Genomic DNA, 18,859 nt, shown 5'->3' with positions numbered 1-18,859 from the left:
ACACAAAGGAGCAATGAGCAGAGAATTCTAATAAAGGTAGAAAGAATAATGTCCATAACCAGGAGAATTAATGCAAACAAACAGAAATAGAATGAAGAGTTACCTGCAAAGACTAATCCTAAAAATAAGTGCTGTGATCTTTCTTGATCTGATCAAAATCTTTTTTGGAAGGAAATACAAATGCAAGCCAACTATCCCAGATGTGTTTGGGAATTTAAATTGTTTCCAAAATCTAGAAAGGAATGTCATACATTTATTGTTTATTTGTTAACAACCCTGTCCAGGGCTAGGGCCACACTCTGTAATCAAACACATTAATGTTTTTGTATTTTGTAACAAAATGTACAAAAACAGATAAAGATATAAATAGCTTCACATCAGTCCAAGTCAAGTTTTGCCACCTAATGAGTACAGTTTAGGTTTGATGCTGGCTCCAAATGAATCATGGAAAGTTTTTAGTTTTCAGAGCTTTTGAAATTTTTTTTAAAGATTTTTAAAAAATTTTTATTTATTTGAGAGAGAGACAGTGAGAGAGATCATGAGTGAGGAGAAGGTCAGAGGGAGAAGCAGACTCCCCATGGAGCTGGGAGCCCGATGCAGGACTCGATCCCGGGACTCCGGGATCATGTCCTGAGCCGAAGGCAGTCGTCCAACCAACTGAGCCACCCCGGCATCCCTAGAGCTTTTGAATTTTTAAATGTGGACAAAACATTGTTCATCTGTAATAGACCGCTTGTGGCTAAATATATATGATGACTATAAGAAAACATGATTCCACGTGGAAAAAGACTACTGTACTTACGTTTAAGTTAACAAAAAATATGTTTGACCATTTTGAAGATAAAATGAAGATTACCCTTAGTGACTGATAGTTATTATCCTGAAACAAAATCTAAAATTATTTCTAACAAAAAAGTATTACAATTATATATAACAATTATTTCCAACCTCCAGCCAACTTTGAAGTGTTAATAAATATAACAAAAAATTTAAGGCGACAATATACCTTAGATCACCCCCTAACAGTTTACTGTAATAGAATTTGTATTCTAATACTTTGGGACTAAATAAAAGATGGAAAAGAGACTTAAGACATAGCAAACTTCCAACTTCTGTAATTTTCCTTCCACCCACTCTTTCTTTCTCTCTTTCTTTCTTTCTTTCTTTCTTTCTCTCTCTCTCTCTCTTTCTTTCTTTCTTTCTAATTCAGGGCTTGGACTCACATCCCTGAGATCAAAACCAGAGCTGAGATCAAGAGTCAGACACCTAACTGACTAAGCCACCCAAGTGCCTTCCAACTTCTGTATTATAGTAATAAAATCTTATATTTGTTTATCAGTTTAGAGCTTTAAAGTATTTCAGTATGGTTATATAAATAATAATTTTCATTCAATTCAAAATTTATGATACTCAACAGAAGTATTAAGTACTACGCTATAGTTTTTAGCCCCATGATAGAACTCTGGAAAATATAAAATAAACATATGTCCTGGTCCCTTGTTCTTAACACATTGAAATAATTAGATAATGTGATGGCGGCGTAATGTAGATAAATGTTAAATGAACAAAGTCAAGAGCCTGAATATTGGGCTGTTGGTCAGAAAGTGTCATCTTCCCTTTTCAGAGAAAGTAAACATGTACAAAGCTATTACTAAATCAGTTTCCTTTTCCTCCAGCCAGGCCTCTGTCCACTCCCCTATCCTGCCTCTGGGGAAGTCTTTGAAAGGTTACTTGGGAGGTGAGTCAAAGGACTGATTTAAAAGATTGTGGTCTCGGGCAAAAAACAATGAGAAAAAAGATTCTGTGGATGAGGGTTCCAATTAGAAAATTTTTTCTGACCAGAACAGCCTCTGGAATGATAGGGAGAAGGTGCAACTCTCACGATCATGTTTTAATGGTGTAAAAAAGAAATTTTTTTAAAGTCGTGCTCCACTTGCAGTGTTTAAGGTTGCAAAATAAACTCTGATATGACAAGCTCATATTTCATTTATTCTGTCTATAAATGAAACACCACCTACAAACTGCCAGAGCAAGGTCAGTGTTTTCTCCTGAGATCCTTAAGCAGAAAATTTCTCTTGTGACAAACTTTTAGATCATAAATCTTCATTTATGACTTCTAAAGTTTATTTTGAGGAAAGTCTTTAATGACAGATTACTACACTCCAAGGTCAGCTTTGTTTCCACTTTAAAACACTTACCAAAGACTATAACAAAGTCTTTGAGAACACAGAATTCTTCAACTGTATTAGAAGTTGCTGTCTGGAATAAAGCTAAATAATAAAAAAGAGGCACATTTGTTTATAAATGATCAAATCAGCTAAAAGATGATCTCTTATCATTTCTACTTGCTCTTAAAACACAAATATTTGAAAAATAAAAATTTAAAAGACATTGTGCTACTTTAAATGTTTTACCAACAACTCTTATTTGGCCCGTTTCTTTTACTCATTATCTATAGAAGAAATAGAGGATTACTTTGTGTGATCTTTTTTATATATATTATCTTTTGAATTTTTCTCTTTACACTTCATTCATTCTTCACTCAGTCTCATTAAGTGACTTCATTCTTCCACTTGCAAACACGATTATTTTGGAATGTGTATTTATTTCAATTGTCCTTATTTGGATTTGCCTAACTTTTCAAACGCAACCATTTGCCTCATTGTAAGTTCCTAGAGATGAAACACCAATGTGTTTTCTGATGAGTCCTATGTGATTAAAAATACAAACATCTATTGCAAGGTTTTTAATTTACTATTAGTTTACTTCCATGTTTTAATTACTGTACATTTACAAATGTTTTTTAATATTAATGAGGCAATTTCCTTCTCATTACTCTTCTTTACTTATATTTTTTCTTGAAATAGTTGCTCATGTGTTTTCCAGAAGCATCATAGAAGTACTTCAAGATTGTTAAAAGATTCTGTTAAGATTTTTATTTGAACAGAATTCAGCATATAAATTAATTTGGGGGAATTGATATATTTACTATATTGAATCTTACCAAAAAGCTCTGTAGAAAATAAATGCTCATTCGTTTAAATCTCTTTTTTTGGTAATATTTTCTAGTTTGCTTTTCCTTCCTTCCTTCCTTCTTTCCTTCCTTCCTTCCTTCTTTCCTTCTTTCCTTCTTCCTTCCTTCCAGATTTTATTTATTTAGAGAGAGAGTGAGAGAGCACGGGTAGGGCATAGGGTAGAGGGAGAAGCAAACTTCCTGCTGACTGGAGAGTCTGATATGGGACTCAATCCCAGGACTCTGATCATGATCTGAGCTGAAGGAAAACGCTTAATAGACTGAGCCACCCAGGCACCCCTGCTTTTGTTTTCGTAAGAATTCTGTGCTTTTTCCTTTTTTGTTAATGGCTAACATTTCCTTGGAGGCACTGATATAATAATCCTGTTACCTCCAAGTGCATTTCTGTCTTTTCTGATATTTATAGCCTTCATTTTCTCTTTCTTGCACACTTCCTCCACTCTTCTTTCCTCTTCCACTTCTCTCCCTTCCTTACCTCTCTCCTTCCTTCCTTCCTTCTTTATTGGTTTGTTTCATAGCATTAGCTTGAATTCCTGGGGAAAAAAAAAGATAGAGATGGTGAGGCAAGCCATGTCACTCCCAAATTTAACTTGAACATAAATGCTCCATTAATAATAAGACCAGCAGTTGGTTGAAAATAAAAACTCTTGATCATGTTGTTAATATATCTTTCCAGTTCAGTAAAATTTTTTTCAACGTTGATCTGTATAGTGAAACTTTTTCTTTTTTGATTTACTAATACAAAGATAGTAGTTTTTCCTCCCACTAATCTACCTTTTCCTTCACTAATCACTTTGAAGGATATTTTCAAATTTGTTGAACATTTTATTCTTCTTAGGACTTTTGAAATGATATCCATCAGTAAATTTATTAATTGTTTTTTCCAAATTTCTTTAGATGGTTGTGATCTCTTTCTACCTTTTTAAGCATTATGGTTAACTCTAATTCATTTTGGTTACTAATAGAAACATTTAAGCATTGCTTCAAGTATGATTTTGTATCTATGAATTTTCATACATAATATATTTTAATTTTATTCTAAATCAATGTTTCTCAAAATTTTAAAGCAATGTCCCTTTAACAATATAAAAATCTTATGCTTACAAATTTTATTCAAATTCCAAAATGAATGAAAAATAAGCTCTCCTTCAACTGCGAATTTCTATTTTAAATACTCTGTAATTTAACTACTAGAGCAATTTTTTTTTGTTTCCAAGATGCCTATGATTAAACTTTAAAACATTAATGTCTATAGTTATTGTGTGTGGTCAGAATACGTGAACTATATTGAGTGTTTTACGGCTTACTATAAGCGGAAGTAATGTGAATGCTCCATGGATTCTGAAAAGGGAGTGTTCTCAAGTATAGGACAAAAAATGACATATTTGCAATTTCTCAAATCAAACTCTTAATTATATTTGTCACATCTGTACCTTATTCATGTATCGCCTTAATTTGTCAAAGATTGATAGAGTGGTGCAGTCTCCTACTTTTACTGAATTTTTTTTCCTAAAGATTTTTTTTTAAAAATTTTATTTATTTATTTGTCAGAGACAGAGGGAGAGAGAGCGAGTGAGCACAGGCACACAGAGAGGCAGGCAGAGGCAGAGGGAGAAGCAGGCTCCCTGCCAAGCAAGGAGCCCGATGTGGGACTAGATCCCAGAACCCTGGGATCATGACCTGAGCCGAAGGCAGCGGCTTAACCCACTGAGCCTCCCAGGCGTCCCAAGATTTTATTTATTTATTTGACAGAGAAAAACACAGCAAGAGAGGGAATACAAGCAGGGAGAGAAGCAGGCTTCCCCCTGAGCAGGGAGCCCAATATGGGGCTTGATCCCAGGAAGCTGGGATCACGACCCAAGCTAAAGGCAGAGGCCCAACCCACTGAGCCACCCAGGCGCCCCTCTACTGAATTTTTTTCAATAAATCTTAGTATCCTTAAAACATTTTCTTTATATATTTTTACACATTCTGTATTTCAAGGTCCATAACTAATATCTTCATTGTGGGTTGTATAACTTTCATTGTTTTCTTTTTTTTTGCCTTGAATTCTACAAAAACTGCTTTTTAAAAGGCTTGTATTGATACATTTTTCTGCCTTTTAAAAAACCACTAAGCTCTCAATTTCTTTAACAGGAACTTACCCACAGTTGCATATCTATTAATTAAAAACATCTTTGTCCAGAGGTGGCTTAGCCAGTTAAGTGTCTGCCTTTGACTCAGGTCATGATTACAGGGTCCTGGGATCAAGCCCAGCATGGGCTTCACATTGGGCTCTCTGCTCAGTAGGGAACCTGCTTCTCTCTTCCTCTCCCTCTGCCTGCCACGCTGCCTACTCTCTCTTTTTCTGTCAAATAAATAAATAAAATCTTTAAAAAATAGTAATAAAACAACCTTGGTCCAAAGGCTAAAATATGTAAAGTTTATACTTATAGAGGTAGCAATAGGAAAAAATATATAATTGTCTTTATTTTATGAAAATCTTTATTCTTTATCGGGAGGGCTTAAGCTGTTACACATTTTTGGTTATAAATTATTTGCATATCTCTTTGGCCAGCTTGAATTTTACAAACTTCTCTTTTTTTGGGTACCCTCTATAGATATATTGCTCCTTCTTAGTATACTCAATCACTTTTTGACCCAGATAATTTTATTAAAATGCAATTTTTATATGACATAACTTCTTTTACAATATTGATTTTTGATACTAGTTTTGTAATGACATTTTGAGTCATTTATACTTAGTCCTCCTATTTTTGCCTAATTTCATTACTCATCATATCATATAAATTCTTACAAGTTCCCTATTCTTGAGCTATTAATTTTGCTTCATTTCTCAGTTGAACTAAGTACGTTTTTGGGTAAACTTTTTTCCTGAAAAATATGTGAAATTTCCTTTTTCAAATCTATTATCTCAGAACGTCTCTCTGCTGCCTGAACTTTAGCTTTACCTCTCTTTGAATCAGAAGGCATACATCTCAAGGTGTTATAAAGTGCCTCCTTACTCTTAGGAGTACAGACTTGGTGAGAATCCAGACATGTCACAGTGAAAAGCCCCAGCTGTCTTTCTCCTAATGGTCCCGTTTGGAGGCCTCGCCTCACTATCATGGTAGATCATGGTTTCTCCCCTGTCAGGTTAAGTACTGGAGGCCTAGATTCAATTACCATCCTACCTGCGATTCCAACAGCCTTTAACACAGTGACCTTTTCAACCCCTAGAAGAATCTCCTCCGTGACCTCAGTGAGAGCAGTTTTTGGTAAAGCGCTAGAAGCAGAACCAAGATTGTAAGAGGACTAGGAGAAAATAAATGAAGAGGAAATGAACTCAACCGATATAGACTATTCCTTCCAAGAGGCTGGTAGATGAAAGAAATCAGAGAAGAGCAGGAGTACTGAAGCAGGAGACTAGTTGAAGAAAGTTATTTCCAGGGGCACCTGGAGGGCTCACTTTTTCAGCATCTGCCTGCGGCTCAGGTCATGATCCCAGGGTCCTGAGATTGAGCCCCACATGGGGCTTTCTGCCCAGCCATAGGCCTGCTTCTCCCTCTGCTTGTGTTCCCTCTCTCACTGTCTCTCTCTCAAATAATAAATAAATACAGTCTTCAAAAAAGATTAAATTAAAATTTTTTAAAAAGACATTTCCAGAATGAGGGAGACCTTTGCATACCTGAAGGGAGAGAAAAAGGAGGTTGTACAGCAAATAGGTTGAAAATGCCCAAGAATGGGGACTAATGTGTGAGGCGATATCCCAGAGAGCACCAAAGAAATTAGGGTCAGTATACAATTTCCAAATCTATGCTTTGAGAAGCAGAGGATGTTTGTTTTTCCCAAAAGCCTGTCTTTTTGTAAATCTCTAGAGTTGATAGGCAAACCTCACCCCTCAGAAGTTCTGAATTTGAAGTAGGGTCTACTTTTCAAAAATCGAAGTATAATTGTCATGTAATGTTATGTTTTCAGGTGTACAACTGATTTGACAATTCCATATATTATTCAATGCTGACTATAATAAATGTTGTCACCATATGTCACTGTACATTATTACAGCATTCTTATGCGCCCTATGCTGTACTTTTCATTTCCTTTTCGTGTTTCATCTGACTTATTTATTTTAGAACTGGAAAACTGTACTTCTCAGTCCCCTTTGTCTTTTTCGCCAGCACCCCTCATTTCTCCTTTGGCCATTTTTTTAAACAAGATTTTTACAAAGGGATTTTTTTTAAAAGCCTGAAACTTTATGATAAGAGTAAATAATGTCATGTTAATTTTGTTAACCTGCTGATACCTGGTATAGTTTGACAACTGTGCTCTTACCTCTGATTTTCATTCATGAGCATGAGAAACCTTTCTCTAGAGATGATCCTGACATAGTCTCTACTGTATAGTTTAGCCAATAAACTGTAACGATAATTAAGGAGAATTAGCATATACTGACAAAGACTAAAATTATTGTTTTTATTCATAACTGTACATTTTTTGTAAAAAAAAGTTCAGTGAGCAGTGGTGCAATTGGTAATCAGTAGAAGACTTTTCTTTTAACATGTCCTTTTCATCTCAGACCCTGTTATTAAAGCATTTTTTGATCTGTGTATTTTAGTTGGTTAAAATCACTTTCCTTAACTCCTAGTGTATATACATGTGTTAATGTAAGCAGATACAACTCTTCTCCTCCAATTAAAGTAATAGGGTAATGAAAACACATATATTAGTTGTGTATAGGCATAGCACCCGTGGTTTATGCTTATTAACACTGGAAAGGTAAATGTATAGACTGACAAGCCAGATATTAATCAAAATTAAAATCAGCACCATCTTACCTACATTACTCCCCAAATATTGGACTAAATGGCTGATTCCACACTGCCACATTTCCCAAATTTGCATATGCTATTTGCTTTGTTCTACATGTTTTAATAGCTGATTAGAAAGCTAAGTTAAAAGAAATTACCAATTTAACTATTATTTTAAATAAATTATTTTAAATATTAAGTCTAGCATATTTGAAAAAGAAGATAAATTTGAAGCCATATGATTTTAGGAGGAATCATTCTCAAGTACTTTCAGAAACATTAACAGTCTTGGGTTTTCAATTTAAACGGATATGTAGTCTTTAGAAGCAAATCTTCTGACTAAATCAAATGTACTTTGCTGGGCACCTGGGTGGCTCAGTTGGTTAAGTGTCTTGCCTTAGGCTCAGGGGCTCAGTTCATAGGGTCCTGGGATCCAGTTCCATATCGGGCTCCCAGCTCAGCAGGAAGCCGGCTTCTCCCTCCCCACTGGCCCCACCCCAGCTCATGCTCTCTTTCTTTTTTAAAAAAAGATTTTATTTAGTTATTTGACAGAGAGAGAGAGAGATCACAAGAAGGCAGAGAGGCAGGCAGAGAGATAGGGGGAAGCAGGCTCCCTGCTGAGCAGAGAGCCAGATGCAGTGCTCTATCCCAGGAACCTGAGATCATGACCTGAGCCGAAGGCAGAGACTTAACCCACTGAGCCACCCAGGAACCCCTATAGCTAAAATCTTAAAAAAATATATCAGATGTACTTTTCTGTTTGTATTTTAAGAGATTATCTGGCGCCAAGCAGTAACCAAGGCATTCTCTCTAGAAATGGGCTAAGTTTAGAAAAACATAGAAATAATTGTGACTTAAAAAATTCATTAATATATCTACTTTAATCAAGGGTTGGCAGATAGAGAGATTCATTAAAAAGTATACAAAAAAGTATACAAAGTATAAAAAATTAGGGGCACCTGGGTGGCTCAGGTGGTTATGCACCCAACTCTTGGTTTTGGTTCAGGTCATGATCTCAGGGTTAGGAGACAGAGCCTTACATTGGGCTCTGCACTCAGTGTGGAGTCTGCTTGAGATTGTCTCTCTCCCTCTTTCTCTCCCCTCTCTCACTCTAAAAAAAGTATACAAAATTAAGTTTATATTGCTCAAGTGGACAAAGCTAATAACTTAACATTTCTTTAATTGACTGGGACACAGGGAGATAAAGAATAATCTAGCTATAATATTTTGTCAATCAATTCAAAACTAATATTAAATTCTTTATTTAGTCTTTAGTTTTTTAGCCCCTAAATATCCCAAAAAGACATTTTGCAAACTAAATGGGCACAGACTATAATGGAAATGAGTTAAAATAATCACAAGTTTGTTATAAAAAATCCAGACTACAAATCATAGGTTTTACTCTATCAGAAAAATAAAGCAAGGCAAAGACAATGAACAAAACAAAAGCATGAATAGGGTGCAGTTTTCTGACAACTAGAACAGATTAAACAAAACATGTTTATTTTTATAAGCATTTTCACAGCTCAAACAACCTAAATTTAAAGGGATCACAGGCCCTTCTTAAAAAGTAAAAATGCAGAAAGTGATGACTAACTTGTGGAATACTAAATAAGGAAACTGAAACTTAAAAGTTATAGGACCAATAAATTATGTCTCAGGAGAATGGTCTGAAATTTCTGCTGCTGAATTAAAAAAATATATATATATGTGTATGTGTGTGTGTGTATAAATATGTATATATGCAATATGCATAAATAAATATAAATATATCTTTACAAGTATATATATGCTAATAAATTTTCCCTTTGTTGTTAGTTTATAAGACTTAGAGTTTTAACAAGAGGATCAAAGGTAACATTATACAATGCTAACATCACAATATATTTAGAACTCAGCAGACTAAAGTGAGCATGATTGCATGATATCCCCCACCCCACCTTCTGTCAAACTCTAATTTTCTAATTTCTTGGTAAACAAATGAACTGCACACATCTATTAGTACGTTTCATAGATAGCTCTGTTCATGTGAGAAAACTGAATTCTGACGGGGCAGAGGCACTGGCGGGTGTCACAGCAGACTCTGACATGAACGCACAGTTCATGCTAAGAGAAGGAACGAAGGCACTCCAAGCATTTAGTGACGATCTGAACCTGGCGGCTCACATTGCCAATAGACTGGTGCTTCCTTTTCATTATTAATTTTTGTTGTTGACTACCAATCTGTATTCTGCAACTTGATGAATTTTTTAGATATTTACAGCAGGAAGTAAAAAAATTTTAATAATCTGTACACTATAAAGTATCACTTTAAGGAAATGGTGGGGAAAGGGAGAAGATTCTGGGCACACATATAAAATGACTGTCCTTCAACTCCAGTCTCTGATGTTTCAGCTTCTCTTATCTGCAGTGGTAGGCCTTTCTCCCAGGGACAAGAACAAGTTTGGGGATGAATTGAGAGACTCTGGGGACAGGAATGGAGTACATACTGTTCAGCCTTAATGAGGGAAAAGTTCATGTTCTTGAGTATAAGCAAGACCTCCATCCCTGCACCCTTGGTGCTCTCTCCTAGGCTCACTTAGCAAGCATTAAGAGTGGCAGCAATTAAAAACTGACTGGTATCTATGGGTTATCTCATCTTACTCACTGACCTATTAAAAGCTTTATTTACCAGTCTATTAAGGGCTCATCCAGATGCCTCGCCCCTTCTTCCTTGTTACTATTCTCCTGATGTTGTTCTTCCCACGTCCCTGCCCAGCTAGTAACCTTGTTAGCTACTCTTAGAAATCAGCATAAACCTGCATCTCAGGGCATCTCTCCTTTCCTGCCAAGTAGACAACTTGATGTTCTTTTTTTTTTTTAGAGGATTTTCCTTAGATAATGTCTTTCAGGGCAATCTCTGGGTGGAGTGATGATGCAGTGGCTAGCTACTTGTGTTAGCATACAGTGCTAAGCCAGAGATGCAAGTTAAGACAGAAGGGACAAAGCAATAGAAGAGCTACCATGGGATTCTGAGCTACCTACTCATTCATTCTGCAGACTCTTCCAGATCTGCTACTTAGCAGATCTGAATCTCATACAGACCATTTTCATTTAACAATGAAATCTCATACAGGCTACTTTCACTTAATAATGAAATACTACTGCACGTGTGCAATTTTTTGATTCAGTAGATCATAACATGGGCAGTTCAGGTAGTAGAGTCACTCAATCTCTCATGGTCAGGTCTTCAATCTCTACTAAAGCAGGCCAGAGGTTGGCTTTCAAATAGAAAATGGTTAATAGCAAAAGAAGACATGAACTTACTCCAAACCTTAGGGCTTTCCTATCAAGGTTTACCAGATCCTCTCTGTCTGCCAAAAACTCTGAATAGAGATCTATTTGCTGGGTCCTAAGGCTTAGGTGGCAAGGTAGTTTATACTGCCTCTATCTCCCTTACAGAATATTTTTATGCTTTTAAACATCACTTGAAGCTTCCTTATGGATTATTCAGTAAATAAATCGGAGCCACGTGCCCAAATGTAGTATATTAGGTCCCCGTTATCCAGAGATGCATGAAATCGTGCTTCATTGTGGTGGGCTGTATCATGAGCCTCTCATTTTAGAAAGGTCAGCACAACAAGCTCCAGAAGACACAGAGGCCTAGAAACTTCACTTTGTGAAAAGCACAGCACTTTTGTAGGGTTGACCCCCTCTCCTTTGGCATACACGTACTTTGATAAAGCATCTAGGGTGCTTGCTACTTCCTAATCCCCAGATTGAATGGGCCTAAAAGACCTGACAAGGCTGCATATGTAATTGGCACAACAGCCTGCAGCTCTTAGAGTCAGACCAGGGGCTTGACACTTAACCATATCTGTTTTGCAGCTATAAAGGATAAAACATTCCTTTCTATTAGCCATAAAGGCTTTGTGAATTTTCCTTTATGCAAAGACTTTAGCATTCAAGGCCTTCAACTTGTCTTCTTCTCTTTAGGCACTATAGAGAATAGTCAGAAATAAACAGCACAAGCCCCAATTATGTAGTCACCATCATGCCCAAAGTGATCAAGTGTCACAGACACTTAGTCTTCCAATATTCTGTCCTTTACCTACTCTCTATTTCCTGCCACTATAGGTGATAATTTGAGTAATAGTGATGCTACCATATGCCATGATTTCTTGTCATATATCCCTATAATAAGGACGTTATCCGCAATCTTCATAAACGTGTTAGTAACTCAATTACAAAATTCCATTTTAAAGGTTTATTTCCTGGGGTCACTAGTGCCAGTTATTTTTTTAGGATCCTAGAAGGAAATAGATGTAGAAGGAAATAGATTCTCAAATGCAGATATTAAAGCAAAACTAATAAAGAAACCATTTAAAATATGTGGGCAAGGTTAGGGGTCACCAATCAGAGATGGCTATGTTCCACTGGGCTAGCAACAGCAGAAGTTATATACATAGTTTTATAGCTTTTGGTATAATTTGCTTGTCTTTGGAAAGTATATTAATAAAGGGCATGCTTACTTTGAATGTAGAGGGATGAGATTATATTCCATGGCCTATAATAGAATAACTTATTTGCATTTTAGTGATATACCATAGAATGGATATAATTCTAACATCAGTAAAAATGCAGTAATTCAAAATGGCAACATTAGCCTGAGTTTTAAGCAACATGAGTATATATTAATATTATTTAAAACATGTGTTTTTTAAATATGTGGTCCCTTGAAGATCCATTCTTACATTGGTGCTTTAGAATCTTCCAGATCTGCTAAATCTCACTTCTAAGGTACTTAGAAATATTTGTGAGAAAAGTGTGTATGCTAGAAAGCCATTTAGTGGGTTGAATGGTGGACCTTACAAAGATATGTCTACATCCCAGAATCTGTGAAGGTAATCTTACGTGGAAAACAGGTTTTATTTTTAAAAGATTTTAAAGGATTTATATATTTTAGAGAGAAAGAAAGTGACCCTGGGGGTTGAAGGGGAGAGGAAGAGAGAGAAATTCAAGCAGACTCCCTGCTGAGTTTGGAGCCTGTGACAGGGCTCAATCTCATGACCCAGCACTGAAATCAAGAGTCAGATGTTTAACTGACTGAGCCACCCAGGCATCCCTCGAAAAGAGCTTTCAACAAATGTAAATAAGCTAAGAATCTCAAGATTATCCACTTGGGTTCTAAATTCAATGAAAAACATCTTTATCATGTGAATGGAGAAGAGATACAGAAAAGAGGAGAAAGCCATGTGAAGGTGGAGACCAAGAAGTATCTGGAGCCACCAGATATTAGAAGAGGTGAGAAAGGATCCTCCCTTAGACTCTTTGAAGAGTATGGCTCTGCCAATACCTTGAGTCCAGAAATGTGAAAGAATAGATTTTGTTCTTTTAAGCCACCATGTTTGTGGTGATTTGTTATGGCAGCTCAAAGAAAATAATACAGTTACCCATAAACATTCTACTTCAGCACATTTTCCTGATGAAAATGACACTAGGTATTCAAGGCATAAAGAATGATTACAGCATAATTCCTTTAAGAACTCACTTTCTAGAGGGCAAACATATATATACAATTAGCTCAGTGTAATAATGCTGAGTTAGCAGTAGGAGAGGAACACAGAGGAAGAAGTTATAAATTTTGGCAAGACTATTCACTAAATGTCAAATGTTTTGATGAGGTTGGAGAATACGATTGCATGATGGAAACAGACAAGACATGAAACTGTAAAAGGTCACAGGGACAGACTTAATGATTTTGATTACTATTTTAAAGAGTATAGGACTTTGTCCTGTAGGTTAGAGATGGCTAACTTCAAATGCCATGGTCGCTACCTGGAATTTGATGTTTAGATGGATTACAAAGCATAATTGCCTCATGTATTCATTCATCAAAAGATGGGATAGGGAGGGAGAGAAACCATAAGTGACTCTTAATCTCACGAAACAAACTGTGGGTTGCTGGGGGGAGGGGGGTTGGGAGAAGGGGGGTAGGGTTATGGACATTGGGGAGGGTATGTGCTTTTGGGTAAATTGGAAGGGGAGATGAACCATGAGAGACTATGGACTCTGAAAAACAATCTGAGGGGTTTGAAGTGGCGGGGGGGGGTGGGAGGTTGGGGTACCAGGTGGTGGGTATTATAGAGGGCACAGCTTGCATGGAGCACTGGGTGTGGTGAAAAAATAATGAATACTGTTTTTCTGAAAATAAATAAATTGGAAAAAAAAATAAAAAAAAATAAATAAAAAAGAACTATTATTATCATGACAAAAAAAAAAAAAAATGTATTGAGACCATATGTGCCAGTGGTATGCTAAGGATTTGGAATTTAGTGATTGGCAAAACACAAACCCTGCCCTCATTGACGATATAAACTAAAAACGAAAAAGAACTTTGGTTGATGAGCCATGGGCATGTAGGGAGAGGACATGCTTCTAGTTTATTTATTAACCAGGCTTTGGGAAATAGGGAACTATTGAGGGTTTCAAGCTGAGATCTGAAGGTAGCTGTGTTTCATGAGGATCACTCAGTGTTGTGAAGGATGAATTGGCCTGAGAAGGGCCAAAGACAAAGACAAAGAAAATTATAAAGGACTATTGTAACAATCTTGGATGAAATTACAAGGATTATAATTGAGGGGGAAAAAGTGGGAATGGGGGAAAATGGCGAGCTTTCCAGAAGAAAAAGTGACAAGGCCTTGTAATTAACTGGGTAAAGGCAGTGAAGTTGTGGAAACCTCTGATCATCTCTAGCTTAGATTTTTACTGACCTATGGCAACCTTGATTGTAAAATGCTCCGTTACTGTACCTATTACTAAAAAAAAAAAAGCCCCCAAAACTCTATTAAAGCATGACACAATGCTTTCTTTCCCCTTAGAATTTTTATCTTGAACAAACTGGAAGGGCTATTTTGAATTTCAGATAGAAAATGTTTAAGTCCTACTTCACTCTTCTGAAAAGAAAACATAAAACAAATTGGCTAAAGCATTCCTAAAACATTTTCTTCAGAATCTAAATCTTATAAGTCATTTTCTATTCAAAATTATCAAAAACCATTCTGTCTATACAATGTTATCCTCTCTGGCAACAAGAGGTCTCTATTATTGTTTCAGAGACTGTCTTTGAAGTTATAAGCTTTGATGCTGGTATTTGTTGATCTTGCAAGAATGTGTCAAAGGAAGGCTTTTAGACAATGCCTAGGATTTATATGCCTTCAAGTGATCCTTTAAATTTTTCTTGACGAAAGGTCAGGGGATTGCCATTGTCCAGCTATATTAACAAGAATAATTAAGATGTTGATGCATGAATGAGCAATGGAAATTATATTACAACTGTGTCCTGGGCCAACAATAATTAGAAGATGTCATCAATTATGAGATACATCCCGATTTCAGAGATGTGAAAATGAGGGCAGAAAGTGCACTTTAGCACTGATGAAGTATGGGAATGATGACATTAAATAAGATAGGCAGCACGCGGGGTGTAAAGATGTAAATTAAATTAAATCTTATTATCATTTCACTAGAAAAACAAATGTCATGTTAAATTCTCAGAACATGATAAGAGGAATGAGCGATGGTGGGCATTTTACTTCCTATGTTTCCTTAAACAATTGGCTAAAATCTTTTGGTAAGATTCCTGGGTAAATTTGTTCTTAATTAAGCGTGTGTACATTTGACTGAAATGGGTACTGAGGCTCAGGGTGCCTGGGTGGCTCAGTTGGTTAAATGACTGACTTGATTTTGGCTCAGGTCACGATCTCGGGGTCATGGGATTGAGTCTACTTGCGCTGAGCATGGAGCCTGCTTGGAATCCTCTCTTCTCTTTCTCCCTCTGCCCTATGCTCTCTGTTCTCTCTCTCTCAATTTAAACAAACAAACAAGAAAATGTGTACTGAGGCTCTCTGTATTTCCCTCCTTAGGTACTTTTACGGGGATTGTACTGTGTACTTTGTCTGACAGATCAGTCTTGCTTGGGTCAGGCAGCAGAACACACAGAAACACCCCTGGCTGCCTCTGTAAGCTACTGAATCTAAAGAAAACAGCAAACTTCACAGGTGCATTCACCCAGCTACCTTTGACACGTTTAGGTAGTTTTTGTTTTTTAACAAAAGCTCATCAGAGTCTGTACTAAAAGGTACTTTAAAAATAAAAAAAAAAAATAGAGAAAAATTGCATTTGAAGAATTACAGGGGGTAGTTTAGCCCAGGTTAGAGGTAGTGAAGTAGAAATTTAAACGGTTCTTATTTTCTATTGCTTTTTAGTTAAGTTAGTTGTTTTACAACTGTTTTATTTTGAACTCATGTATTTCAACTGAAGTTTGTGGGGGGTTTTGTTTTGTTTTTATGGCAGTGAATGAGAAAGTAGTTATTTTTAATTCCAAGCTGACACCTTGAAAACATAGTGAAACAGGTTATCTTTCAGAAAATAAAATGAATCAAACGAAAATGAACTTCTATGATTAGTGGGAAGGGATGTGATATGCACACTTTGGAATTAGGCAAAATTAAGACCACCAACACCATGACCTCCTTGCTGTGTGAATTTGGCAAAATGTTTACCCTCCTTGAGCTTCACTGGCAAAATGGATGTGCCAGTGTCTTGTTTGTAATGATTAAATATGATAAATAACACAAGGTTCTTAGCACATAGTAGATGATCAGTAAGTAGCAACTGCCATTATTACCATTGTTACCATACTTTGGCATCACACAGTTTCGGCAGTTGGAGGGTTTCTTTAGTTTACACCTGGAAGCTTTACCTTTGCGGTCTAGAAGGGCAACAGCAAGCCAGTTTAGACGAGGTCTGTGTGCTTTGTTATTACATCAAAGCACATAAAACGGCCATTTTTGTAGGTCAAAATGGCACAACACCAACAATTTCATAGGGTCACCTAGTATTACGAGACCTGTTTAATGTGTCAATCTTTTATGCGCCATTTTGCTTTTTTTTTCATCACTACACTTTAAAACTGACATGAAAAACCATCACTGCTGGGATGAGAAGTCAATCTGGATAGTAATCTTTTTATCTTTCCAGTGGTGTTTTATAGTTTGACTATTAAATAACTCAAGTAGTTGTTATAGCAAACTAGAAAAATTAGAAAACAAATTTAGGAAAAAGCATAAGAAATAACAATTAATAAACAAAATGGGTAACACGTTTTTTTTTTTTTCCTTATTTACATCACTAGATCGGGCCTTGTGAGTATTTGCGGGATGACAGAGAAACAGTGGAAAGGCGCTGCCCTCAACTGTGTCTGCAATCTTGTCCTTTCCTCTGTGCTGAATACATCTCCATTTATTAAACAGCTTCTAAGCTGAGACTATCTGAAGGGAGAGAGGTGCTAAGCAGGGAAGACACTGAAGTTTACCCCAAGACAAAATGTGATACCTGACAATCATCTCATACATTGCATTGCACATTCTTCTACATTGTTCTCTGATATTTGAACCCCCAAAAGCCAGATGTGAACACGCACAACTGGTACTGTTATGGTTGGTTTATCATTCCTGGCAACTGTTAGTCTTCCTAATCCTACTTCCTAAAATTACACTATGTCTCAGAGTTCCTTGTCACTTGCAGATAAAAGCTAATTTGACTTTAGGTGCATCAGATTTGTCCTTCCAACAAGAACTCTTTTCCCTGAGAAGAGTTTTGTGTGTTTTGATGAGGACAAGGAGTAAAATGTAAGTGATTGAAAAGTGGGCTTTTCCTATAGAATTTCACTTCCATCTGACCCCAGATGCTCAGGAAATGAGAACAAATCGATTGTTGACTTCAAGTTTTTCTAACCAAGTTGCACTTCAGATGTCTTAACTCCAGTTTAGGTAAGGTAAATAAAGACATAATAAAGGGAGGCTTTGCACTGAGGAACTCTCTCCTTTCAGGAATTCAATCATTAATAAATAATCACTTTTCATTCCATGTTTATCCAGGCTAGACCATAACTGATTCTTATTAGCGGAGTATTTGATGGTAACAAATGGTCTCATATGTATTTTTAAGGAAAAAAAAAATATATATATATGAGGGTGTGCGTGTGTGAGCTGGGAAATGAATTTAAGAAAAAGATTTTAATTTTTAAAAATGAATGTGTTTCAGAGAAGGGTGGAAAAACTAGTGGGAAGTAAATGGAAATGTGAATACATTTGTAAAACTGAGGTTCAGAATACAAGCAGACATTTTGATGACAGATATACTTATTATTTTTTTTAATAATGTGTTTACTTCTGGAAATAAAAGTTACCTTTTTATCTCTTTCAATAAAACCTGTTTATCTTGTTCTACAGAAGCCAATGGCTCAGAAAGAAATATTTTCTCCAGAATGTTTTGTTCTGGAAAACAGAGTCATTTAATCACTTGATAACCCAGCTAAAGACTTAAAACATTCGTAGACTATACACAGATGAAAAGGACTTTCAACCTTCTGATATTTACTACCATTTCAGCTGTGAAGAGAAAACTTGCTTAATTAATTTTTTTTTAAAGAAATGTGTGTTATTTAGCTACTGGGTTAGAATGAATATGGGTACTTTCCCTGTATTCTGTAAACCCCTAACCCCATGACTGTGTACAAAAATCTAGACCTCTACACCACACTGCAAGGAAAGAAAGGATTAAGTGGCCAAATGAGCTTGAGGACACTGTGCATAATATTCTCTAGCTCAGGATTTCACCTGCCTCCGTTGGTGAGGCTGCCCACGGTCCTATGTCTTCAGACGTACTCTCAGAAAGCCATTCAAAGCCTTCCCACCTCTTCGATCCTAGGACGTTTTTTCTAGTCCCTGGGCATTTTTTTTCTCTAATGTTTTTGTCCTAGCTATTTAATCTACTCCCTAAAACCTCTTATATTCTTTCTCTGGGGCTGTAAAGATAATCTTTTATCTGTCTTTTTTTTTTTTTAAAGATTTTATTTATTTATTTGACAGAGAGAGATCACAAGTAGGCAGAGAGGCAGGCAGAGAGAGAGGAGGAAGCAGGCTCCCTGCTGAGCAGAGAGCCTGATGTGGGACTCGATCTCAGGACCCTGAGATCATGACCTGAGCCGAAGGCA

This window comes from Neovison vison, chromosome 13 (assembly GCF_020171115.1).
Source record: "Neovison vison isolate M4711 chromosome 13, ASM_NN_V1, whole genome shotgun sequence".
Taxonomy (NCBI): Eukaryota; Metazoa; Chordata; class Mammalia; order Carnivora; family Mustelidae; genus Neogale; species Neogale vison.
This window is presented reverse-complemented; position numbering follows the sequence as displayed.